The sequence below is a fragment of the Colius striatus genome, chromosome 9, assembly GCF_028858725.1.
Source record: "Colius striatus isolate bColStr4 chromosome 9, bColStr4.1.hap1, whole genome shotgun sequence".
NCBI classification, from domain to species: Eukaryota; Metazoa; Chordata; class Aves; order Coliiformes; family Coliidae; genus Colius; species Colius striatus.
In genome coordinates this window covers 28,702,740-28,730,064 of record NC_084767.1, presented here as the reverse complement: position 1 = coordinate 28,730,064, position 27,325 = coordinate 28,702,740, and the positions used below count along the sequence as shown (strand labels likewise).

The 27,325-nt window shown below is 34.4% G+C and overlaps 1 long non-coding RNA gene across 2 annotated transcripts; it reads right to left on the bottom strand.

Annotated features, from left to right (window-relative positions):
- Positions 1 to 4,014: 4,014 nt before the first annotated feature.
- LOC133626069 (uncharacterized) lies at positions 4,015 to 26,983 on the bottom strand. 2 transcript variants are annotated; one of them, XR_009819278.1, is made up of 3 exons: positions 26,934 to 26,983; positions 4,968 to 5,385; positions 4,015 to 4,719 (listed from the first exon to the last, which is right to left on the bottom strand). It is a non-coding gene; the product is annotated as an uncharacterized LOC133626069 (long non-coding RNA). The 2 variants fall into 2 exon arrangements; XR_009819277.1 differs by lacking the exon at positions 26,934 to 26,983 and adding an exon at positions 20,992 to 21,116.
- Between the last annotated feature and the right edge of the window lie 342 nt (positions 26,984 to 27,325).

The following is a 27,325-nucleotide window of genomic DNA, read 5'->3' as shown; positions in this document are numbered from 1 at the left end:
AAAATTATTTAGCAAAAAGCTTCATATTCCTGCTTCTCGTCTCCTGAGTCTGCCTTTTAATAGCAAGTTATTGATACTTGCTTAAGAAGCCAAATTTTCTGGTTCATCATGAGCTGGCAGCAGAAAAGATACTAAAGGAAATATATCTTATCGTAATTCCTTCTGTCTACATAGAGTTCCTCTCACTGTGGTGTTCAACCAAATCTTAGCCAAGAGACTTATCTCTGCAGAAGCTGTTTTGTTCTGCAATTACATGCTACCCAGCATGTAATTGCTAAACTTTTGAATGGTATTAGCTGATGATCAAACGACTCTGATATAGATGGGGAAATGCCAAAGTACACAGGTGCTTAATCTACAACTCATGGCTCAGGCAATTTGTACTTCAGCACGAACACGAGCCACAGCAGTACAGGGGTCTAGCAGCTCCATGGGGGAAGTGTTATCATTGTAGGTATGTTGGGTCAACTTGGGTCTCTCCACGTTCTTGCAGGTCTTCATTTCCATAAGCTAACTGGTACACTGAGCTTCTACCCACAGTGACCACACATGATGCCAGCTGTGTCATCCAAAACTGGAAAGGTGTTCTTTTTGTTTGCCTTTGAGTAATTCCCATTGAATTTGGAGCTGGACTGCTTAACTGCATCCAGTGAAATATGCTGTTTCAGTTTTTTTAACTCATTTGAATGAGTTTCTACTATATCTGCTAAAAAATCTGGCAAAACAGCTTTAGAATAACCCATAACCTACCTGCATTACTTTTTGTCTGAGACTGCTACTCCTAGACTTTGTGTCTGGGTGAACTGAAGGTACAGATCACAGCTCTAGAGGTGCCAGTAAACTCCTATCCTTCAGCAGACTGGTATTAAAAGGCATATGGGAATTCACCATGTAGAATTGTTAGAAGTCTTAATTAAACAAACACAAGTGGTTCTTAGCTAATTTAACTAATTTATAGCCATGTAAAGCAGCTCAATACTGCATTTAGCCTGAATTTCCTCAGATCAGAGAATTGGTTTACAAATAAGCATGTGGTGGCTGTTTATAGTATTGTTGTGATCGCACAAAAAATTTCAACTGAAAGCAAAAATCCACCAACACTTGATGATTTATTGGCTATTAAAGGTCTTGCTATAGAAAGAATTGCCATGACTCTACACCTCAAACTTATTTCCAAATGAGAGGTAATATTACCCAGAACAGAGGGAATACAGCTAGAATTCAGTTCTGTGGAGCCTTGTTATAACTGGAATAAGCTATGACCGACTCTTTTATTTTTATATACCCTTGTTACATAAATGACATCAGTAAATGTTATATACTAAGCCAACAAATTAGTGCTGGCAAGTACGCTGCAATTTTTATTCTTTTTTTGAATTCTAAAGCTTTTCACGTTCTTTACACATCGTAATAAGAATTCGTACCTCATTGTCTATGTGAAAAAGCTGAAAGTGGTTTAACCAGTGATAATGTTGGGATGTAGCCAGTGTCTAATTGAAAATATTTCACTGCACATAAAGCTGTAACCACTCCAGAAGAGAGCAGAGTGAGGGTCACATTACAATTTGGAAGGGAAGATTCATACAAACCACAGAATGGTGACTGACTGAAAGTTGCATTGGAGTAAATTGTTTAGCCTAGCTGTTTCTTGACAATGTAAAGAACAATTTTTTTTTTAAAACTTTCAAAAAGAAAAGAATGAAACCTGGCCTTTGCTTCAAATGACAGAATCCTTTTGAGGCTGGATGTCAGGAAAGGATGTGTGGCAGTGATTGAGGGTGAAGAAGGAAGAGGAAAAAAATCAGTCCTTGATTTTTAAAACAACTTTACTCTGAAATCTAATTTCAGCTCAGGCATATAAGCAAGCCTGAGCTAAATAAATGTTCTCAAGGAAAAAAAAAAAGGAAAAAAATCCTGCCTAATTAAGGCAAGTGATATTTGAATTACACATAGCGATCTTAATACCAGGTCTTAATACTACTGTGTGTATAATGCCCATGTATATTTAAAGTGAGCTAATGTGCAACCAAGAAATATACAATTTCTCAACTTCTATTCTTGATTTTTGAACAGGAGCCTATAATTCCAGGTTATTTTGTCGATCTCCAGTTCCTAAGACTAAAACCATGTGTCAGTGAAAACTGTTTCAGGGTCTACTACTAACTTACATCTGTTACTCCAGCTAATACTGTTTTTGATCAAAACCTGCTAATACCACTTCCTGCTGCTTGGTGTTTCTCTGTACCTGCATATACAGAGCTCAAATTGTTGCATTGAATGATTTTTTTACTTTTATATAAGTAACTATAGTGAAAAAAAAGTAAAGCGAATCCCTCCTATCCAAATGTTACCACCTGTTACATTTTGTCTGTATGCCCAGCAGTAGAAAAATAACACAAATGATATCTATAGTAGCATTTGCAATTGACATATACGTGCTTAAAACCATGTAAACACAATATTTTGCTTCTGAAAGCAAAATTTAATTTAGGTTTTAATTTAGAATCTAAATTAAAAATCAAAATATTAAAAATAAAAGACCATATGCTGACTTCCCTAGATAAAAAAGGGATTCTTATCTTTTTTATATAATTTTCAAAGAGGAAATGCTCTTCCAGCACAAGTAGCCTTGTAATATTTAAATATGCCAACAAATACACTAGAAAATAAAGACAAAATACGCCAACCAATTTTATGTCACCATTCCACCCTCTGCATGGTGTGAAGATTACAGTCTGAAAATATTCCAAGTGCCCTGATAGTATATCTTGCAGAATCTTGTAGTGGCAGTAATCATGGAAGTTAAAGTCCAAATCCAAACTTTTAGCTTTTTATAGTTATCAGATTCTAAAAAAAAACCCAGAAACCACCAACAAAAAACCCCAAAAAACAAATGCAAAGAAAATACAAAATCCCCTTTGAACTAGTGGACCAAATATTGTGGACCATTCTATGATTCTATGAAATATATGCTAAAGTGAATAATTCTCACTGTTAACAGGCCTGCAGCCTGACCTGCTTTACATTGAAGAAAAATTAACAGAATTAAAACCCTAGTGAACACGAGTAAGCTTCTTCACAGTTAGTGTTGGACTGTAGTGTAGGCTCTTCATTCATTAAAAGTCACTACTAATCTTCTGACAAAGGACAAGCTGAACCTAAATGCAAAACTCTGCATCACAGCATGTTTTGTTCACTGAAGCAATTTGTGTTCAAATCCATACTTGAAACTTGAATAGGCAAGTGGAGGACAGGGAAGAGCAGGTGAATGTGCCAATGCACACATTTCGCAGTCTACAGCCATGTGGCTGCTGTGCAGACTGTGTCGAACTCCAGCATTAGCTATTATAGCAGGACAGAAGCTACAACTAGAGAGCTTAAGAACCCGCTTTTGGAAAGCAGGATAATTCTTTCTCACATTGAAATAGCAACAACACACATAAGAAAACACGGTTCTGAGCACAAAAATCTTACGGGAAAAATTCCAATTAACTTTTTCCAAATCTTGTATAAAAGCCTGAGAAAGGTCTATTTTTACATATGCTACTCCTATAAATAATAATAAACAAAAAGAGTAAAAGTTTTTTCGCTGTCACTTCACCCTTACACAGTATGAGCACTCTCTTTTTTAGGAACGCATGTCTATATATAACAACAGCCTGACTGAAAGTCCAGAACTGACAGCCCCGTTTGTAATTAGAATTATTATCTCTCATCCCATGGCTATATAGATATAGTGCCTAAAGGAAGAATTTAGATTCATCCACTTTGAGTTCATGATTCATTTGAGACCAAGCACATATAGGATTTCTTTTGAAATTAAACTCTGTTTTGTCACTAACCAAAATAAAAATGTGCACAATATATTGTAAAGATACTTGTGACTACAGTTCCTAATGACTTTTTCAACACTTTCTTCCCCTCAACAAAACTCACCACTTTCTAAATGAAAACTGTTGTAAAAGGAAAAATATCTTCTGATCAGTGCTAACTCACATAAAGCTGAATATGTTGTTGTTTTGAAAAATCAAAACTCTACAGCATGTTTTCTGAAAATGTGCTTACACATGATTGTTAATTCCTGATTTAAGACAGTCAGGCTTTTCTGGAAATTCAGGTTGCATAATTGGTGACAAACTAAAAGAAACCACAAAGGAAAAAGGGGTGAGCAGGAGTGCTGGGGTCCCTGTGACTGGTTAAAGCAAGTTTTAATGGTAAGTGCAGTCACCTGGAAGCAGGCTATCTAAAACAAGTTTTTTTACTCTGTAGGAGCTAGAGTTTCTCAAAAACACAGGCTCACCTCCTACTGTTTAGTGTAAGATAACAACATTCCTTCCTTGCTGACTTAGAAGAGCATACTTTTATCTACAAAAATGGTTCAAAGTTGCAAATGGGCCTATGGCAGAGTGTAGGAACAAGTCCCAAAGTTCTAAAGCAAACTATATAAATGCACAAATTATGAAAGTATAAAGTAAGCTTGAACACAAGTATGTATTTGCATAGTTCTTTACTTTGATATTTGAAAAATTAGACCTGACAGAAGTGGGCCTGTAGCGGAGTAAGTGCTTCGGAAGGTCCTCCATGCACCAGATGGGGATTGCTGTTAAAGTGGTGGGGTCTTTGACAAAGTGCAATACAGTCAATGATCATCAGACCAGTTTCTTCTGAGGAAGAGTATTCATAAACTGTTGCTCCATGTTGTGACAATACAAGCAATAGCTTTGCACGTAAACACATAAGAAAACAAAATATTGGATTAGTAGGGATCATCCATCTCCTTGTTGCAACAAGTATATTGTAATGAACATAAATATCTATTAAAGAATTTTGTTATTTTAAAGATAGTTATAAATGTGATTATTAAAATATTGCCAGGAATATTTAAGACAAAAAGAAAAAAAATTGGAATTAATTATTTTTGTTTTATAAATGTTCTACAGAAAGTTTTAAAATTGAAATATTTTTACCTTTCATATCACATACAGAAGACTTAGACAAATGATAACAACTTTGTCCCCTAAGTCCTGTGGATATAAGATCTTAAATATTAGTGAAGAGCTTGGAACACAAATAATCGCATTATACGTAGCTAACCTTGAATAGAAGCCAAATACGTGCATTTAACAGAGAACTCAAAAGCACTTTGGCTAGGTTTCCTGGAAGGATATGTGGCCATATATGACACAGAATCATGTCCATACCCAATTTCTTTCTCTTAGTCACAAGGGACTCCCATTGTGTCAATCCTAATGGACTTCAGGAGCTGTCTTTGAGGACTGGCTCATTCTGTCACATTTTGAGCAGATGATGACAGAAAGAGTTTCCTTGTTCAAGTATTTCTTTCAATATTCTGGGGGCAGATAGTCCCCATGGATACTTCTGAATCTGCAACAACAATAAAATTCACAGTGAGAACTCTCAGACTCTGATGACTTGAAGAATCATAATACAGTCATATTACTATTCTGTGGTTTGTAAGGCAGTAATACTGCCTTGATTTTCATGTTCACAACTCTCTTACAAAAGACATGTGAATGTAACGTAATTGAGATACACTTTTTCCAGATGATAGAAAGGACTAACTATAGTAATTCAGATGAGTTAGAATATCAATGCCTTCCAAATCTTCACAGCAAATACCTGAGGTAAATCTAATTCAATTTCAGATCATTTCAAGGATCAGACTCTGACCCAAACAGTTCTTTCCAGTCCAGGTCTGTATTTGCTAGAAGATATAGAAAATAGTTGCCTTTCTTTCTGACAGTGGAAAGTCACAGTAACTATTTTTCGATTTCATTTAAATCTAATCGCCTCTTTTTTTTCATATTTTTTTGCACACGGGGACTTGTTTATAACAGTCAGGAGTGCTGTAAATAGCCTGCTCTAGTTGTAATTAAAAAGCTGATTAGAATAATCTGTAATTAAAATAGAGGAAAGTATTAATGAAGAAAGTTGAATCAGGAAGCTTTCACAAAAATAAGACAAATATTGAAAACAAAAAGGGAAACATGTTAGCACCAGAATTCTTGAAATATGGCTTTGTTGCAGACAACAACAGCACAACAAACAGTTATGCTATTTCACTATTTAATGCAAAAAGGGGTTTTTTTAGAAATTACATAAAGTAAAAATAAACTACACATTTTATGTTAGTTCTAGCAAAATATTTTGTGTTACATCTTGCTCTCTTTCCTACCACCTCAGTACTTCACTAGTATTGACCTGATTGCTTTTTTTTCTTCCAAATAAAATCCTCCCTTCATTTCTTAGTATTCACCCAAGACCAGCACCCAGTGGATATCCACACTCCTGCAAGATACTTCCCCTTCCACCAGCTATCTCCAAAAGTCTTGGGAACTGGAGGCAATACTGCTCCAGCTGAGCATCTTGTTCCTGGTCCCACCAGCTGTGCTGGGCCCACAGAAGCAGCACAATAGCCCTGTCACTAGCACTCACTGGCTTTCTATTTCAGTTGAGGTACACTTGGCACAGGAATGAAAGAAGAGAAGCCTCAGAGAGTCTTTGTCTCACACCCTTTTCCTCAGTAAATTATTCTGGCACTGGGGAACAACTGGCATTGCGCCTTCCTGCAAGGAAGAATGTACTGAGCTGGTTTTCTCGCTGTACTCTCCTCACGGTGCTGTGGAATCTCTGGCCTTCTCCTCAATCACTCCTTGTTTATGCCTTTTTAATGTTGTTCAAACTGAAGGGAGAAGGAATCCCCATCAGTTTCTTCATGAAGTGGCAGCTGAAAGTTGAAAGGCAAATCTAAGAATGCATTGTGTTTCTAATCCAGCAGAGGCATAAAACAAATATAGCAGAAAATTACTAAAAATTCATAGATGATGTGAACATTTTGTGAGGCAATGGCAATACTGCAAATACACAACAACTACATTAGCATGCAAAGCCTACAGCATGGTGTTACCAGAGGGGGAAAAATTAAAAAAGGGAAAAAGATACTTGTACAGATACAGACTGCTAGTGATTTAAGAACTCTGAAAAAAGTCTCTCCTCTACATTGAAAAGGCATTGTACTTTAGAATAAAGACAAATTGTATATCCCTCTATTTACAGACATTCTCCACCTGCTTTCCAGGCACACATATGCTGGTGAGAGGAGAGGTTAAAGGGAATCCTGAGGCTTATAATGTAATATAATCTGTCTTTAACTACAGTTGTACGTAATGAAATCCTTAGCCATCCAGCCTACTTTCCTGCAATGGTTTCCAAGATAAAGAAATCATTCTTATTTCTGTTAAAGTAATATTTATTGTTGAAGGTACTTACTGTATAGTTACATATATCTTGTGTTTCTAGACTAAGCAAGATTCCATAGACTTGAGTAAAGCAGTTTTAATAAGATATCTAGAGCAACCTAACTGTGTAGGAGTGAGCATATTTTTAAAAATTGAAAATAAATTGTTTTTTAAAAAATATAAGACTCTTTTGGTTGGATAATATATGAATATAATGAGAAAAACTACTGTAGCAATGGTTCACTCTGAACTGTAACTAACTAAACTGTACAGAACTACCATGAGTTTGGATTAAAACAATGTGGATGTGCATAGAATCCTAGAATCGTAGAATCTTAAGGGTTGGAAGGGACCTGAAAAGATCTCCTAGTCCAACCCTTCTGCCAGAGCAGACCATCTAGAGTAGGTCACACAAGTACTTGTCCAGGTGGGTTTGGAATGTCCCCACACAAGGAGACTCCCCAATCCATCTGGGCAGCCTGTTCCAGTGTTCTGTCACCCTCACAGTGAAGAAATTCTTCCTTGTATTTCTTTGGAACCTCTTATGTTCCAGCTTATACCCATTGCCCCTTGCCCTATCATTGGACATTACTGAGAACAGCCTGACTCCATCCTTCTGACACCTCCCCTTTACATATTTGTAAACATTGATGAGGTCACTCTGCAGTCTCCTCTTCTCCAAGCTAAAGAGAAGAATAAAAAATAATAAAAAAAAAAGATTGTCCTGCTTGCTTCCACCTAACCCTTAAATTAGGATTGCTGTCACATTCACAAGTCAGCAGCATCTATGTGGTCTACCCATGAACACCTTTTTTTGCACATTCATTTACCAACTTCTTAACAATCACTGTGAGATCATAGATTTCAATTAATACACTTGATTGCATTTGACCAGCTGACCCCATGGCCTGTGTTCATCATAAATTTCCTATAGGTTCTGCACAATCTTTGAAGTCTTACACATTTCTTTCAAAGCATATATTTAAAGTAGCTTCTGAAAGTTTACCAGCTACATACAAGGAAAATGTCAGATCTTAAAACTAACTGTAGGGGTGTGTCCTCTGATCAAGAGCATGAGAGTTGTTTGTGAACACTGACAGATGGGCTGCATGTTTAGCAAGATATACTTAAAGAATTATCGTTTTCTTCAAGTCAAAAATAATTGAAATTCACCAGAGAATGAGAGTTACCATAAAGAAAGAGAATATGCTCTCAAGTACATTAAAAAAAGTAAAAAAAATCTAATTAACAGTGCTTTCAGAAAACCTAAACACCAACATTATTATGTTTTCTAGGCCTATTGTATTATGGTTCCAGGCTCACAGTGAAATGAAAGATGTGATCTATTAAAATTACTACATGCACATCTAGCTTCAGGGTGCAACTGGAAAGAAAAGAGTGATACCTAGCAAACTTTGGTTCTATTGTTGCTAAAATTAAAAGGCCTCATTGCAATCCTCTTCTGCATACTGTTTTGAATCTCTTTTTCTGATCCAGTATAAGTTTGAACAGTATAGGTAATACACTACTGCTTGATAATCACAGGACCAAGTTAGCACTTATTGTATCTAAGGGATGTTTAAATTTGAAGGTCAATCCTAGTAGATACTGCTGTTTCATCATCTTCATACTATATTCTTCAAGCAATGCAGCTCAAAAGATATACTAAAGAGACATGAAATGTTATACAGTACGTTGCTTTGAATGCAGAGAAAGTCCGAACTGACTTTTTCAATGTATAGTATTGCCTTTCAGTATAAATAGCTGTTTAAATTGAGAACATGAGATCCTCTCAGTAGCAAGTATAGATGGTGTGAGCCCCATGTTCTCATTTCAGTGATGACAGAAATCACAATTCATGGAAAAAAAAAATATTGATTGTCCACACTTGTTTTGACATTGGATAATTGGATAATATAATTGGATAACATTGGATAATATCCAATTATCCTTTCTGGTTGACATTGTTTGGTGCTGAATTATTCTCTGTTTCATCTACAGGAGAAGAGCTCCTTGAGACCTCCACTTCTCATGTGAATTTGAACAGGAACAAACATATTTGGGTCCTCTTTTGTTTAAAGTTTAGTTTATGTTGTTTCTTGCCTCATTTGGGTCATTTTTTCAATATCTACTGTCTTTTTTTTAATTTAATTTTTTTAAAAAACAAAACTGTTACATACCTACCAATAAGTGCTTCATATGCTGGCAGATTACCACAATAGCTACTTCAGACTACTTATCCCCTGTGGACAATGTTCTACCAGAATAAAACAGGATTGTGAGTTTTTATTCTTAATTTACTTTATTCATGTTTAAGTAAAATGCTTTAACCATAAATAAGCTTTGTGGAAATCTATTCTGGAGAATCTCCCAGCCTAGTTGTCCCATCAGTAGCTTATGGGGAAGCAAAACATAAGGCTCTCCAAGACTCCAGGGAATATTTTGGACCTATAAATCAGCCTACCCTATATTAAGTCCTAGAATATTTTTTGTTTAATAATGTTGAGCTAAAAATTATTTTTCTTGTACAGTTGCCATGACTCCATATCTAGTCTGATTCACCATTCAGCACACAGTCGTGATAGTAAAAGTGTATTATACTAGCTTATCATTTCTCCAGGAGGGGGCAAAAAAAAAGTCAAGTTTTCTGGGTTTGCTGAAAGAAACAATGAAAAACATGTTGCAGAAAGCTTATATTTAAGCCTTCAAGAACTGTGTCACTAAAAATCCATTTGTGGGTGTATGTGTATTTTACAAATGCACAAAAGCACAGATATTGTAACCAGTTTTCAAGAACATGAAACAAGGCTATATACTCAAGCCAACTCCCCAGTAACTTTGGCTTTATTCCTGTGTAACTCTTCTGAACTCAGTATACTTCAGCATAGCTGACATCAGAATCTTCACCCAAGGGGCAGCCTACTTGGAGACAAAGAAACAAACCCATTCTTTTCTCTGTTTAGGTCATACTTATTCAACATTATTTTCTATAACAGCAACTGAACACATTAATCAACAAGCTTTCTGTTTTCAAATAAAGATCTAAGCAATCAAATCTACTGAAATTTTCAAGACTGCCTTATCTGTTCAAGTTTCTGATATATGTGTTGTTGTTTGCTAGGCTGTGTCTAAATGAAAATAATATGTAAGTCTGACAGAAATATGCCAGAAATATGTACTCTTTGGTGAAAATCAGTGCCTTTCATACAGAACAGGATGCAGAATTGCTGCTGTTTGCCCATTCTGCTGCTGAGGTCTCCATCAAAGGTAACTTATTAGAAAGATCAGGTTATAAATCAAATGTCAATAAATGTTACAGACTGAACTTGACTTCCATCACTCCAGAAGAAATACAGTATCCAAACTCCTCTCTAAGGAAGTATTCCATTTAAAAGTTATTTAATGCAGGTAGTTTCCAAATATTGAGGAAATAGTGAAGTAAAGAATTGTTTACTTTTTTAACAATTTGAATTTATTCACATAAATTTTTTTGTCAGGAGAGGTCATTATTTTTGAGAGGCTATGTTAATATATGGAATGCAAAATTAAAATATGTAACACTCATAAAAAAATACAGAACACAAAAAGCAAAATTCTGAAATGCTAAAATTTCCCATATTCCCTTGTCTCTAGCCTTTGTCATTGTAGCCAACATACCCTGGGTTTATTTTTCCCTGACATTTTCCTCTTGTCAACATGTAATATCAAAACTTAGTAGACTAAAGCTCTTCTCATCACAGATGCTTTTTGAGTTCCTGTTTTAAAATCCCTGACTTTAGGGAAGGTTAATCTTACTGATAATACACTCCTAACTACTGTTCAGATCTGCTCTAAATGCAATCTACTACTTTCCTACCAGCTCTTTTTTTCAGGTTCTAGAGCCATCGTTCAAAGGCTCTGAGTAGATGTGTTTTCCCAACTCCTTTCAAACATGCTCTTTAGGCTTCACAATGAATCTGTAATGAACTCAAGAATTATGCCTCAGTAGTTTATGTTACTGTCCACAGCTCCAGCTCCAGCAGCCCTCATGTGACTGTCCTCCCACAGCACTGACCTCTAACCAGTGAAACCATATTATCAGTGTTTTCTACTCCATTTACACATTAGCTAAAAAGAAGGCAGATCTACTGTGTTGGTTCACTCCTTCTAGTGGGTATCTTGTCCCATTTCAGCTGAAAACAGCTAATGGCTACTTCATAGTTTTTCTCACATATTTTAGCATCATGCAGTACCCGGACTTCCAATTAAACAGGTTATTTAACTGTATCTAATTTCTGGTACTAAGGAAGACATAGACTTTCTTAATGGCTTTAACATCTCCTTCAATTTATATAGTACTTTTAATCTGACAACAGTTAGTATATGTACTGATAGGCATGCAACACTCTTCTAGAGATAACAGCAAACTGTCTTAACATCTTTAATAAGATTTTGGAGTTTCTCATCTTGAGCAATAGTTTGATATTTTATTTTTAAAATCTTCTAATATCACTCAAAACAAAACAAAAAAAAGCTTTAGGCTTTATTCTTTTAGTCAATGCTCTCAAACCCTTAAACAATTTCAGATTTACATTCAATTTGAAAAAAATTTTTTTGTATCCAAAATACTTATCTGTCTGCTCTTGGAAGGGAGAAGAATTTGCCAGGAAATTTTCTGCAATAGATTTTTTTTCCTTTCAGACAGTTTCAGATGTAGCTCTTGCATATCTCCAGACGTTTCTTTTCCCAGGCCAACCCAATAGATTACAAATGTTTTTCTTTATCTGATCACAATAGTACTAAGATTTGTCAGCATCTGTGATGCACAAGCTGCAAAACTACAGCTTTGCTTATAGCAGAACTGTGCCAGTATTCCTCTTGTTAAAGTCTCCAAACAGCTGAAGTTGACACTTGTCCCAGTAACATAACTACTCAGTCTAGTCACTGAGACCTCAGTCCAGCTCTCATCCCATTACAAAGCAGTAGTGTCACATTGCTGATTCATGAAGCTAGGTTAGGCAAAAGAATCTCCATAAAGGCACCCTGCCAAAGAAATCAATACACTGTCAGCCGAGGCAGGCAGGACGCTTACTTTGACCTACTTGTAAATCTTTGAGCATTCACCTCTTTCCCAAGATTATTATATCCAGGATCATAAATTACATTATCTTTTAGCTGTGGGCTGATGTTCCTGTTTCTTCCCATTGTGGTTCTGAGCATCTCCTGTGATGATCTCCTGTTTGTTGGGTTTCTAACTAAATCCCTGTACTATTACATTTGCTTTGTGTTCAGGAACAAATCAGAAGTCCTGAGAAGTCATCAAATTGTAGCCTACTGAAACAAAGTCCACAAGTTCTTGTTTGCCCGTTTCTTTAAATTAGTACAGAAAAACTGTTGGAAAAATATCTGACACAGCTATATTTCAAATTATATATTTTTTAAGAAGTTAAAATATTCCCTTTTTTTAAAAAAAAAGAGAAAGTCTGTTCATAGAACACAGGCCTTTGGATGTTTTTAGTCTATAACAAAATGCCTGGTATTGTTTCTCTATATTTCTCCCCAGAATGATAAACATGTAAGTATGGACCCAGGAATGCTAGGCTCTGCATACAGCTTTCATGTTACTTGCAGAATAGATGCTTAACAAATCTTGCTGGCACATTGTTGACCACACATGAAAAGCATACTGAAGAATCTATGTATTCTTAGTCACAAACTCTGCAGAAAGTCCCTATACTTGAAATTTATATTTTAAAAAAAAGCTGGAGTTCTCTCCAATGTTGACAACTTATGATATGCTTACCTATTGCACTTTTCATACAGGCTAGTTAGTTGTATACTGAAGCCATGCATAACACTGAAAGTGGAGTGAGGGTGGCTTTTATACCAAAATGAAAATACAGATGAATTTGACACTGTTTTTTCTTAATCCCATAGTACATATAATTATTTTTTGTGAATTTCTATGTGCGAATTAAAGAAAGTAAAACTGCCAAAACTTAAAATTACCCATAGACATCAGAAGCTATCTCCAAAGCTAGAGTTCCCTTTAACAAAGACATTTCTGCTGCCTGCCATGTAATTTTGTGAATTTCTTTTTAAATAGCTGTTTTCCTTCTCATTGACAGCAAGCGAATGTGAACTGTGAACAGTAACTCTGAATTGCTCGGAATGTTCTTACATTTTTATCATTACTTCAGTTCCTTAAAATGTATTAATAGCAACCTTTAGAAGAAACATTTCCATTTCAGCAGTCCAAAATCAATAATTAACAAAAAGCAACAGCAATCCTGGGAAAAATATAGTCACCAAGCTACAGATTTTCTTATTGCTTGTCCCAAGATGATCAGGAACAAAAAGTACAAGGGACAGAGTCTGGAGGTATTTCCTCCAAATAGATGATTGAGAAACTTTGCCTGGAAATAACATCACTTCCTCCAATGGATTGATATATTTTAGGTGCTCTTAGAATTTTTCATTTTTCTCCCTGCATCTCCCAGCAAGATAAACTTTCTAGGGTGAATTGTGCTGCAAGTCACATAACGAGTTACTGAAGACAAGAAGCTGCAAGTAAATGTTTTTCTTACGTAGAGTTCAGATGCATTTGTTGAAAGAGTTAGAAAAAGGAGTGTTTAATAATTGAATTACTGTGCTTCCTTACTAAAGTCACTTCCTGATAAGCAGCCAACCTAATTTTTTTAAATAAATGAGAGAGCTTGAATAACCCAGTCATCTTGTCAGTTCACAGTGTGGTATTATTCTGGCTAAGACAACCTATGCTATTCATTTACTCTTAAACACTATGTACAAGCCAACTAAAAATATTGTGAATTTATTATAGCATTCAGACTTCTATATTCAAAGAGGTATAACCATTTATAGCAAACCACTGCCAAAGATTTTTACACTGCCTTCAACCCTAATCTTTTTTTTATTTTCCTTCCCAAAGCGAAGTCTTGCCCAGGTTTGGCAGGTAATAAATTGTATTTTCATAAAATACATTTAAAATACATGGATATATAAGAAACTCCAAAAACATACAATTCCATTGGAAAGTCACAATGAAATAAGCATAAGACTATTCCCACAGAATTTAAAAAGCGAGTGAAATGATGATATATATAAGGCTACATAGTGCTGAATATGTTTGTAGGACTTTTAATATACACGAAATTAAAGAGAACATGCAAATTCAGAACTTCCAAAAAACTTTCTGAGATGTTTGACTAAAGCTATTTGTGATGTTTTATTGGAAGTGGTTCCCGTCCTCAATACACTTCTGTCATGTTTTTCTATCATGTCAATAAACTTTTGTTCATTTCTTCTATAAGAAGGTAAGGCAGAGGAAGTAGCTTTCTCTTTTTTTTTCCTTTTTTATTTTTATAGTAACTACTTTTTCAAGGTTATAACCTTAGTCCAGAACATTTAATTGCATTTTTAAATTTCTCATTGAATTCAGAGCAATAAGCTTAAAAATCTTAAAAGTTCTGCTGACAAGAAAGCATTCTGTTTATGCATATTAAAATGTGCATATTCTGCGTATCAGATATCTACTGAATCTGATAAGCAATCTGATGCTTAAAAGCTATAAATCTTTCAAGAGATTGTTCTTAGCCGAGTTTAAAAACTTCTGTGTTACTGTATATTATAGAATCGCAAGTGAAAGTAAAAAGATTTATAAATGTTTTTTACTAAATCTACCTCTCTCTTGGGCCTCTCCTACTAAAGAAAGGCATAATGGTCTTGTGACCTTTCCTCAGTCACTTTGGCATAAAGGCTGAGCCTGTTTACACAGCTTAAACTGATTTAAAATTATCTTTGTTGAACAAATGACCAGACTTTGTCAGGAAGTGCTTAAAGAAAATATCTACATAAGCAGAATGCTCCACTGAGGGGCTGCAACAATTGCACTCCCAAGCACATATCTGTTAGATTTGGTCCATCACCATATTATTGCTCAGGGTATTTCATTGTTGTATGCTAAAAGGTTGGAAAACCTCAGGGTTTTGTTAGTGAGAATACAAACATTACAGGAATCTGTCCACAGCATCAGTCACAGTGACCAGACGGCAATGAAGACAATTAGACATCATTGGTCATCAAAGCTGTCTGCTGACTATGACTAGTAAATAATAAACCAATAGTTTTTATAAAAATTATTCCTTAGTAAACAAGTGTTTCCCTGAACCAATAAGGTGATACACCATGAAGGTTCTGGTTCACTAGCATAATAAATTTTAGGCAGAAAACTATCTTTAAACCTAAAATATTCATGTTATTTGGTATAGTGGACTTGGTATCAAACTGCATGGAAACAAATACAGACACTGAGTTTGATACTGGAAACTGAACTATCCTGAGTCAAATCTGTTAAGCCTTATCCTAAGATACTTTAAGCTGGCAAAAGGCTGCATTTTCAACTTCAGTACACTAAACCCAAAAAGTTCTGCACTGGAAGCAAGATGCCTTGGATATAGAAGCATCTCCACCACTGGCAGTAATTTCAGGTTGTTCTCTGCTGACTTGTACTGGATGCATCTCAGTGGTTATGGTGAAAGCCTATGGACAATTTATAATGGTGGGAGGCATACTGTGAGCGGAATTTGAGAGATATGGTAAATGTGTTAGGATGCTGAAAAATAATAAAGGATATTTCAGAAAGCATAAAGTTATGAACAAAACCACTGTTAGATTTCACGTGCCAGTCTCTGTAGAAAATATTTCCTAGCTAACTAGATTCAAAAGTGGTAACAATTTCACTATGTATAAAAGAGTGTGGCATTGCCAGTTATGAAACAGGATGTAAAAAACCTAACAGCGAATATCAAGAAGCTGCATTAATAGCATCAAAAATGTTTAGGGAATTCCAGAACATCAAAATTGAAAATGTTTGCAAAGTAAGCTCACTCTAAAGTACAGGTGCACTTAATATCACTGCACAGGAAAGTGATCATTCTCAAATAAACTATCTTCTCACCTAAATTTTTCACCACATTAAAACACATTCCCAAATTCTATGTATTTAATTGATTTAAAGAGATAAAAATTCTAGACTCTATTTCATATTTAAAATTATTTTTTAGTTTAGTTGAAATTACAGGGTGTAAATTTCTGTTTATAGAATGCAATTTAATATATTACATCATTAATAGTCTAGCACACGCCTCTGTCACTCTGTTTACTGTGACTAAGAAAATGGGACCAACCCAACAACTACACAAACATCCAATGGCAATTTTTAAAATTACACTTACCTGCTACATCTGAGTTACTCTGAGACTATTTCTGGAGATTTATTATACACATGCCTGAGCAAAAAAATAATTGCAAGGTAATATTGTGCAATAAGTAATAATTACCAAGCATTTCTTTTACATTCTCCTCACTTCTTTCCTTCAACCTCTTGCTGCTTAGGGCAAAAGTTCACAAACACAGGTCTGTCCCATCTGTTTGCAAGATGACTGTTACCACTTAGGCTCTCAGCAACTTCACTTTAGAAATATTTGGCTGCAGTAGGAGATGATGTGCTTTTTATTGTTAGAGGGGTTTTTTTCACCCAGATTGAACTCTCACACAAAACTTTCATTAACTCCACCTTAATAGTAACAATCAGTGCTTAAATGGGTAGATTATTATTTATTATTACCAGTTATTTTTGTTCCATAATATTCAAAACTCCATAAAGGATCAGAACCATATGCTGTATGAATCTGGAAAGATGCTGCCTTTACACCGGAGTTTATGATTTTATCAGAAAATAAACAGAAACAAATCCAAATGTCCTCCTCCCCCCACCCCCCCAAAAAACAAATCAAAGTAAAAAAAAAATCATTAATATCAGAAAACTATCCAATAACAAAGTAATTTTGTTAGTGTATTCAAGGTAATAGTAATTAGTTGTTAACTTGCATTAGGGGAAAAGCTAAATATATTGAAAACCAGCATCACTCAAGAGGTTAGAAAGAAAGAAGTGAGAGGAAGGATACAGTCGGACTGATGAGCATAGTAAATGATTGTCAGGGCAGTCAGAGTTAATCTGTCCATATGAGTGTATAGCCAGTGCTTTGCAAAGCTTTGAAAGGACTGGAGCAATACAAAGTAACAGCATAGTATGATGGTGAGTTACTTTAACTGAGAGTCACAAAAGATTTATCTCAATTAGAATGGTAAACACAAAATTATTGAATTTCAAAATGGAACATGTGAATATGAGGATGCTTAAGAACATATATTGTTCATTTCTTCCACATTTAGTGGAAATATCCTTTGTTGCATAAACACCACAGTGTTTATAAACACCAGGATGTGAATCACATCAAAATAGCTTCACTGGTATACAATGTCAGTGCAAAAATAAGTTGCTTTGAAAAGTTCAGGAAAGTGTTTTTAAAAGCTTTAGAACAAATTTACTGATCAACCGATCTAACCAACTGACATGTTGTGAAAGGCTAGAGTTTCTGCTTGTACTTCAATCCTGTTATTTTCAGATATTACTTCCAAAGGATTTCATTCTAAATATATGTAGTACTCAATATGTCATATGAGAACCAAAATACTCATGGAATATTCCTGTAAAATAATGACAAAGAATTGTAAACATAATTCTGAGCATCAGTTTCAAAATTGTGTCCTTTGCAACGGTGTTGTGGGTAGAACTACTGAATGTTCACAGGCTCCTAGTAAGTATGGGAAACTCACCAAGTTATCCACTGCGAAAACAGAGTTTTATGTACCATATAAAACTCTCAACCCATTTTTTGACAAAAGGCAATAGAGTTAGCTAAATGGACATTTTAGCAACCAGATTCCAGATTCTAAAAGTCAAGTGCTTTAGGTGAATTTTTCCCAAGATTTAAGTCTAATTGAACAAAAGTCAGAGTGAACTTTCATCTGGTATTCCACTTAAACAGAAAACTGATATCATTTGTGTCTTTGAAAATTTAATCAAGAACATTCTGATATGGTAATGTAACTCTTCTCTATTGGCCAGTGTCTGTATTTCAGAAAGCATCAAACTCAAGCTTTTTTGCCATTTATTTGGGGCATCTGAGATTGATCTTCCACCATCTGACAATTCCCAAATAATTCTTCAGAATTCATTAAGAAATCCACTTGCTGTCAAATACTAAACCAACTGGAAGCCAGCTGTACGGCAAAACAGAAGCCAGAAAGACTGTGAAAAAACCCATGACTTCTAAACTATCATTTCACTACTTGCTTTAAAAATGCAATTGTTATATTAGTAAAACGTATTTCTCAAACTTTGCAGTTTAACTTTGGGATTTATTTCTCTTTGTCAAAGGCATTTTTATTTTGTTCAAACTTTGCCTATTTGCTGAAGAAGAAATTTATGCCACCTCAGGATTTTTTTTCCCAGGAAATGGAGGATACTTATGGTATTGAAATTCAGAATTCGCCCAACTTATTCTTGGGAGGAACAGATTCTTTATTCTGATTCTTCTGAATATTCTCCTGCTTTTGTTAGGCAAAAAAAGATTCCTCAGATATTTATGGTTATTCTGATAAGAATTAAAGAAGAATTTATAATCTTAGTTGATAAATTATCAAAAAAATAAGTACAAGAAGAAAAGAGATACAAAAAAAATAATTAAATGACCTTATGCACTGTTACTAAGGCATGTCATACATTCATATATGTATTAATTTACTATTTGATTAGATACTGTAGAACAAGACTCCAATGAGCAATCTGTCTGTCGAGGTAGCTCACGAAAATGGCTTTAAATCCTGGAAGGAAGAAAAGATGAGGGTTTTTTGGACCCAGTGGTAAACAAAAGATTACAGTTAAAGATGATCTCATGCTTTGATTGTGGGGACAAGAGTTGTACTTTGCAATACAAATAAAAAATGTACAACAGCTTATTTCTTGTATTGCTCTGTTTATATTACCCATTGTTAAACATATTGATACATCAGAATGAGAAAATTGCTAACTTCATTATCTCAAAAAATAGGAGCATTAATCATTTATTATGGCTTTAAATGACAATCACCACAATTTCCTTTGAATCATTCATCAAAAAGACTGTGAATTCTATCAGGAAGAAAAATTATACCAGTTCAACTTCTGTCATTTTTCACCTTTTACTAAATTAGTCATTTATATTCCTTTTAATTTTTCCATATGATGAGATCATTTCCAAAGCTTAAAGTAACCTGGCAGTTCTACAAACATTTTTGGTTTTTCTTAACATTTCCTTGTTTACTTATTACATGCATTAGATTTTTGAACAGTGGCTTCCTGGCAAATTAGTAAAAGTTTGCAATGTTCTTTAAAGGGAAGATAAGAAAACTCCCTGTTCATGTACAGTAAAAGCTGAAAGGCTCAGTTTTGGAACTCTTCATTGACTGCATCCTTGACTCCAGCAACAAAACTATTTGCTGAAGTGATTGTTCCCTAGTGTGGAAAAGATTATAAAAGTTGGTCCAAAATGCTGAAGCTCACAAAATGTGAGCTACTACTAGGGTAATAGTAAAAGATAAAATTCAATCAAATTAAGATTCATCCATCTTGTTATTTATATAGTTGCTGAACATACATATTTAGGTATGAAATATTTTTTTTGTAGTCAATTGCTTTGATTCTTTTTTCTTCCTTTTTAGTTTACAATCAATTTATATTTTTAAACCTTTTCTCCACAATCTAGATGTTTACATCAACTGTTCTAACAGATTCATAATATAGCTTTGGGAAAGCAACCCAGGTATATAAATGCTTTTCTCTAATGAAATCTCTATCTCTGATTACAGGTCACCCAACTTCTTCAGAAACAAACATTTGTTTCTTTTTGCCATAATCTATAAAATCTTGATTAAATCTCAAAATATTTTCTACTTTTAAGAAATGTACAGTTTCACTTTGCAAAAATCATGAAAATATTTTCCATAAATGTATGAATGCTTCCATTTGACAACAGAAGAGAGTACAGACCCTAAGTCTCCAACAAATGTATTTTAAGCTGTTCTATATACTCCAGTCTTCACCTCTCTGCTTCAGCATAAGATGTTTTGGGAGTGATAAGAGTTTATGATGCCATCTTTCAGAACTGCCAAAACTCACTGTCTGAGCTTTTATTTATGAAACAAAACCAGAAATGCTTGGAAGCCCAGGTGTAATTTATGGAAATCACAAAAAGCTTCACAGCTGGTTTGGGTCAGTGTAGCTCAATTGCAGTTATCTGATTTACATCACATTAAGTACTTAATCATAAAAGTTGTGGATAAAGCCAACAATGTCTTTCAATTCTGTCTTTGTCAGTACAAGATAGCATTTACTTGTCTGTTCAAATTTCTTCAGTTCTTTAACTTTTACAGCAGCGCCCCATTGCACGAGTTATATATATTCAAGGAGACTTTTCCACATCATCATTAAGAAAAGTTAAAATCTTAAAATCACTGAAAAACTCATAGAAATTCATATGCTGCTGAAAACAAGAGAATTGTTTAAAAAATAAAAAAAAAAAAAAAAAGTCAAAGGTGACTCCTCATGTTAGATAGTCATACATACCTAAGAGGTGAAGAGCCCTGAAGTTTTTTGCACCACTGTCATAAATATAGTACTTAAAGAATGGAATACAGAATCCGTGAGGCCTCTTAAGAAAAAAAGGAGGCATGCAGAGTACTTAATTGTTAAAATATCAGCTTCAGTAAAAACACACCTTTGGCATGTACCAGAACAGGCCATGGTTAAAAACTCATTGACTATGAAAAGGAAAAAAAAAAATCCACCTACCATTTAATTAATATTAGCAAACATGTCAGAAGAGATTTCAAATTCACTGGGAACATTTGAAATTCTTCAGGAATTCAGCACATCTTTCCAGCTTCTTGCAAATGTCTAAAACATTTTGACTGTACTTTTTAATTAAATCTCAGACTAAGACAGACATCTAGAAAAAGAAAACAAATCCCCTAAATCAGAGTTTTATAAAGTTATATGCAGTAGAAAATGCAATTGTATAAGAGTTATCAGGAAACATTAATATGATGAATGATTCTGTCTACGCTTCCTATACTGCAATCTATGTTTTCATCTTGCAATGAAACCACATATGTACTATTTATAACAAATTAATTTTTATAAGACTTAACTAGAACCAAAAGGAGTTATAGTAGAAATTCTATTTTTAATAAAGGAAACAAACATGCAGCTAGACTGGAGCCATAGGTTGAGTGCAAAAGAAAAAAAAATGCAAAGGAGAGATAAGAATTTACAGAGTAACTTTTTATACTTAAGAGAGGAATATTCAAGTTAGGACTGGGGGACTTTACTCATTTTTACTATTTTCAGGTCATATAAATAAACACAAGATTTTAGCACACAAATCTAAACAATGAAAATACCCTTTATTGAACAACAGAGGAAGCCTCTGAGAAAGAGCTGTTGGGATAGGGGAGAAATTGGACTTACATAAAACTTCATCAAAATTCAGCTACTGCAAACAGGTTTCTAATATAGTCTGATGTCTATATATTCTTCATGCGTGAGAGGTTGTTCCCAACCAGTGTCTCTCTATCTAATGCCATTAGGTAGATCATAGATAGTGGTTTGCAAAATTGACTTTACACTTGTTTAAAAAAATGTCACATCCTCCCATTCTAGTGGATGAAGACAAATTGATGAGTACATCAAGCACTCTGTTTTATCAATTTGTTTGTCTTCTCCCTCCTGTTAGATGGTTGAGAACTTTGTTCCACATCTGCTCTTTATATGTTTTACCACCAAGCATCCAGATAAGTACCGTAGTGAAAATTCTGATGTTAAAGGCTGACAGCTCCTCCCTCAATGCCAACCAACACCAGGGATGCCAGAAGTATATTTTATGTGAGTATTTCATTGCAGTAACATTAAAGAACACAGAAAAATCTCTCTCCTCTTCAATATAATCATGGTGTAAGTGAAATCTTTTCAGTTATATTTAAAATCCATTTATAAATGTTCAAAGTTGTACCCACTTGCCTAGGCACATACAAGTTCAGTTGGCAGTGCTTGGCTGAGAATAGTTGAACTAGACTCCTAAGAAAAGCCAGAATGTTCAAAAACAGATTTAGGTATAGATGGCGGTGATAAGAGTTCCCGGAGGTATCCTAATACATTGAAAAATCAGTTTACTATCTACAGTCCTGGTATGCTTAGACAGTAAGCTAATGCATGACTTGTTCAATGTTATTTGTTTTGATTTGGGACTTTTTTTTTCTTAAAGACACAATTAAGATTGTAGTTCTAATTCAATATTAAACATTGAATTATTTGTATTAGACAAACATAGTCATACAAAGATTGGCCAGAAGCCAGGTTTGCTGAAATTCAGTTATTTTACACCAAGTAAACTATAAACCAAACTCTTTTTCTTGTCTTACTACAAATGTTAGGGGTTTGTTTTGTTTTTTTTTTTTAAAGCAAATAAATTCCAGGTTTCTTCCAATTTTAAACATTCTGAAAGAGGCAACTGCATTGCTGATCTTGACAAAGAGTAGAAATCCGTTATCAGATATTGCTTGTTCATGTCACTTATAGTAAGGGATCCTTCTGTGAAAATATTTTTAAAATAAGCTTTTTAAATCTTTCTCTACAAGATTTGGATAAATTCCCTCAAAACAAAAAACAGGTAATTTCAGCTTCCATGTCAGTAGAAATTCCAATCTTAGGTTCCTAATGCTTCAGAGCAAATTCCAGTAAGGAGCAGACAGCTTTGTGATTTCATATGGAAGCCTGAGAACTTCTCTATATCTAAAATCTATATCTCTACAGTACACACTAGGTAGTATTAAAAAAACAACAAAAAAACAAACAAAAAAAGACTTTTGCATCTCTGTTCTAAACCAAAATAGAAATGACAGATTTATTTTCACTCCTTCAGACTTAGACCATGTGTTTCAGGGGTAAATGGGGTTCAAGGGCTGCAAAGAAAATAACATCCTGTACAGCATTTTATGGTACTTATTCCCTGGAAAATAAATATCAATGTCTTCTGATATGATACAGTTGCTTTGATTAGAAGTGTATTTCCAGCAGTGAGGCACTGAGCCATTAAACACTTTATTATTAATGAATTAAAACATTAATTCTGTAAAAGCAGACCCTCATTCAGAAACACAACTCATTTAGCAAAATATACATTATATATTTCATCAAATCCAGTCTGTTAAACAGGTAGCCCTCACGGCTCAGGGAAGAGGGAAGAGCGATACGTTTCAATGCTCTGCCTAGGGAGTCAGACAGTCTGGATTCTATTCCTAGCTCAGATCTATACCATTATGCAAGGCACTTGATTGCTCTGTTATCAATTCCACATTCTTAAATTAGATAATAACATTTCTCATATTTTGTCCCTTTATAAGATAATTCTTCATGGCAGAAGGACTTTCTTACTATATGTGTCTATAATCCACTGTAGCTTGGATTTTGTTTGGGTTTTCTAAATAATTGTTTCTTTTACTAATAACAATGGAAATACTCATCACAGTATTCACTTTTTTGGAGGCTAAAACCTACAACAGATAAAGTTCCTAAATCTTTATTGAACTGCCTAAATATGGAAGAACTAGAGACGTATATAAGATGCCAGCACAGAAGAAGATGATTGAAAATTAGAGGAAAATTACCCTCTCATTATCAAAATAAACCAATGCTAGTTGCAACTTGGCAGTTAGGAGCATCAAAGAGGAAGGTAGAAAATTGGTGTAAATTATATTCTAGTTCTTCAGAACAATAAAGAAATAGAGATTTACTTTTGAATCTGTGAGTTTTAAATTTAAAATCTTTAAATAAACTTCATTTTTTTTTCTTTTTCCAAGTTCTGCACCTGCTTATCCATCGATTCTTTGTTTTAGCTCTTAGTTGTTTTCTTCCTATTCTGCAATGAGCTTTGCTTTTCCTAACAATAGTTGTCATTCAGGCACTTTCTTTTATCCTTTCATGTTTACATCCCTTTGTGTTTAGATGTTACAAACAAACACAGAGTCAAATTCTTACAAGAACACATTCTCAGAATTGTCTTCATTTTTTTGTTTTCTTCAGAGCATGTCTACTTTTTCTTCTTCTGAACCCTAGGCAAGACTTTCCTGCTCTGAGACTTACTATAGAGACATGGGAATCCCGTTTGCTCTTCATGTATTTCCATTATAGATCCCATCAGTAGCACATTAAAAATATTAGTGCTTTCTGGGGCTAAAACTTCCAGTGGGAGATCTCATTAAAATGAATAGAAGTTCTGGTTAATATCTTTCATTGAATCTTTTCTCAGGGGATTAATAAAGGAGCAAATAACTTTTCTTATAATTCACATACTATTCACAACAAAAACCAAAGCAGTTGAGTGATACCTAATCTTTTCTCTGGGCCAGATATTCGCATGAAGGACTGGCCTTGTAGAGGTTCAGGACAAAGCTACTTCTGCCTCAAAAGTACTACAGCTTTCAGGCAGGAAACACAACTTGTGTTGGTCCCTCCATGCTGACAAAATGTTGACTCAGTTTTCTTTGACTGCAAGTCCATGCAAGCAATAGGGATTTTTTTGTGCTAACACAGAGCCAAAGAAAATAGTGGCAACCACATTCACAACAGGGATTCTCAGGTTGCAGTTAGACTGACCTTTGCATACATGTTAGTGTTTCCTCTGCTCTTTTACTGATGCAGCTGCTTTCTCACGTGCATCTCTGTGATTTCTGTAAGGTTCCTGCATCAAAGGGCATAAGTCTCCTGTCTTTATAAACTACAGCTTGGAGTAGAGAAGAACTGACTTCTACAATAGTCGCCAATGCAACTTCATTGTCATACACAAAAAATTGAATAGAAATCACTGTGAGATCAGCATGTAAGATGGTAAGATACAGCCCAATGCAGGAACAAGTGAACTGTGCTACTGCTGCTACAAACTGATTTTAAACATATACGCAACAAATTTTCTTTGTTAAATATTGATCTAAAATAACTTTTTTGTTGGTCTATAAAGCAATGGTTCCTAACAGAGTACTGTATTTCTCCTACTGTATTTATCCTTTACTACCTCTTCCTTTCCATAGGATTCATAGTTACAGCTTACTTTAGGATCCTCCCTCCATGAAAACTCAGTGACAATAGAAAAAATGGCAAAAGTTAAAAACAGACACATGATAACCAAACAAGATTGTTGCATAAAAGTTTGTTTGCTGTAGCAATAAAATCATCTGTTCCTCTTCAAAACTTAGAAAAAAAATACATAAATTAAAAAATCTAAAGAGAGAAAGATAAACACTGAAGGGTATATTTCTGCAATGAAGAATTTAAAACTGGCATATTTTCTTGTGAAAGGATATACTTTGGGATAGCTTGGGTGAACTGTAGTAGAGATTCCAAATTTTTATCATTTTTTGCCACCGTTGCTCTGTCTTTGTACATCTTCAGAATGAAGAAACAGAGGTACAAAAGGGTGGAACTATCCCCCGAAAGTACATATGGCATTCTGTGATTACAATTAGAAATGAGATTTCTCTGTCTCTGACTTTTGGACTGCCATTTAACCTATTCCACAATTAGGCAAATATAAATAAAGATTTTTTAAGAAGCTATATTTGCCAAAAATGCACACAATATTTTAAAAATTAATAAAACTGAAGGTATTCATGAAACTTAGTCTCTTCTACTTAAGAAGTTTCAGGCAGTATATGAAAAGTGGTTTAGTTTGCAACATAACTCACTTCATGCAATTGGCATCGTCAACATTTCATTGCAATTTCAATTTTCATGGATAAGTTTGAACCCATCATAGGAAACTGTAACTCCTTTGTTGTTTGTTTAAGCAATATGATTTGATTCTAAATCTAGATTATAAATTCAAATAGATTTTATCATCCTTACTAATGAAGATAAAGGTGTTAATTTTCAGAATGTGCAATGTTTTCCTAGAAAATTACAGTATCTTAATATGAAATGTTATTTTTAAGGCTATATTAAGGACATATTAAACATATTTAACTCACTGACGGTAAACCACTGTAATATGAACTTTTGATCTAAACAGATTTCCCTTTGTTTTAGTCAGAAGCGAGACTAGATCTGCTTTCTCTGAAAGTTACGTTTCTTTCAAGTTAGTTCATTAGTGTTAGGAAATTTAATGCCAATAGTAGTATTTTCACAAAAGCAAAAAAAAGTAAAATATTGCCATATTTTTACATACTTTTCTGACATAAATGTGTTTTATTAGCCATGTGGGGTTTTTTTTCATAATCCAATATATGACCACTGCCTTGAACATTGAAAAGACACAAAGGCTCAAATGAAGTTCTAATAAACCTATGAAAAAATTACATTGCTAATACGTAACATACCAAAAGAAAAAAAAGACATCTAAAAATAGATCAACTGAGTTGCATGAGGGAAATACTCCTTCCCTTGTTTTCAGCACAAGCTCTATACCTACTTTGGGCAATATAAAAAAAAATATTTTTGTCAATAATTTATGCTATATGTATTAGTAGTATGGAAAACTGCTTCTTTTATGTATAAATTCAAGAAATGATAAAAAGTAGTTTAAGAAGGGGCAAGTCATGTATGGAGGGATGGAGAAAGAGAGCTTGGAGCAACATGCAAAAGAATTTTGTGTGAGAAATGACTTGAAAAATAAGTGATCAGATGAAGTCACTTGGTATAATTTAAAATCCTGCATGTCCTGAATCAAATGCAGTTGAGCTTACCTAGAATTTAAGTCCAGATGTAATAACAAATGCTAGAAACAGAAGAATATAAAATCCCAGAAAGTGACTATGAAAAAAACTAACTCTGTGTGATTCAGCAAACACAGGGAATTGTTAACACTACTGAAAGATCATCACACAATTGAAATTGCAGGAAAGGAACTGGCACAAAACAAATATAAATCAAAGGCTAAACAAAACCTTTACATCAAAGAAAAAAAAAAGAAATGAATCTAGAAGCTGTCAAGAAACTCGGAGGGTTTAATGTACTGAATGAGGCAATGCTACAAGGAAACAAATGTAGAAAGAGATAAGAAAAGTGATGAGAATGCAACAGGAAAAGCGTCAAAAAGTGACATAACTGATGAAGTAAAACAAGAAAACATGGGCAA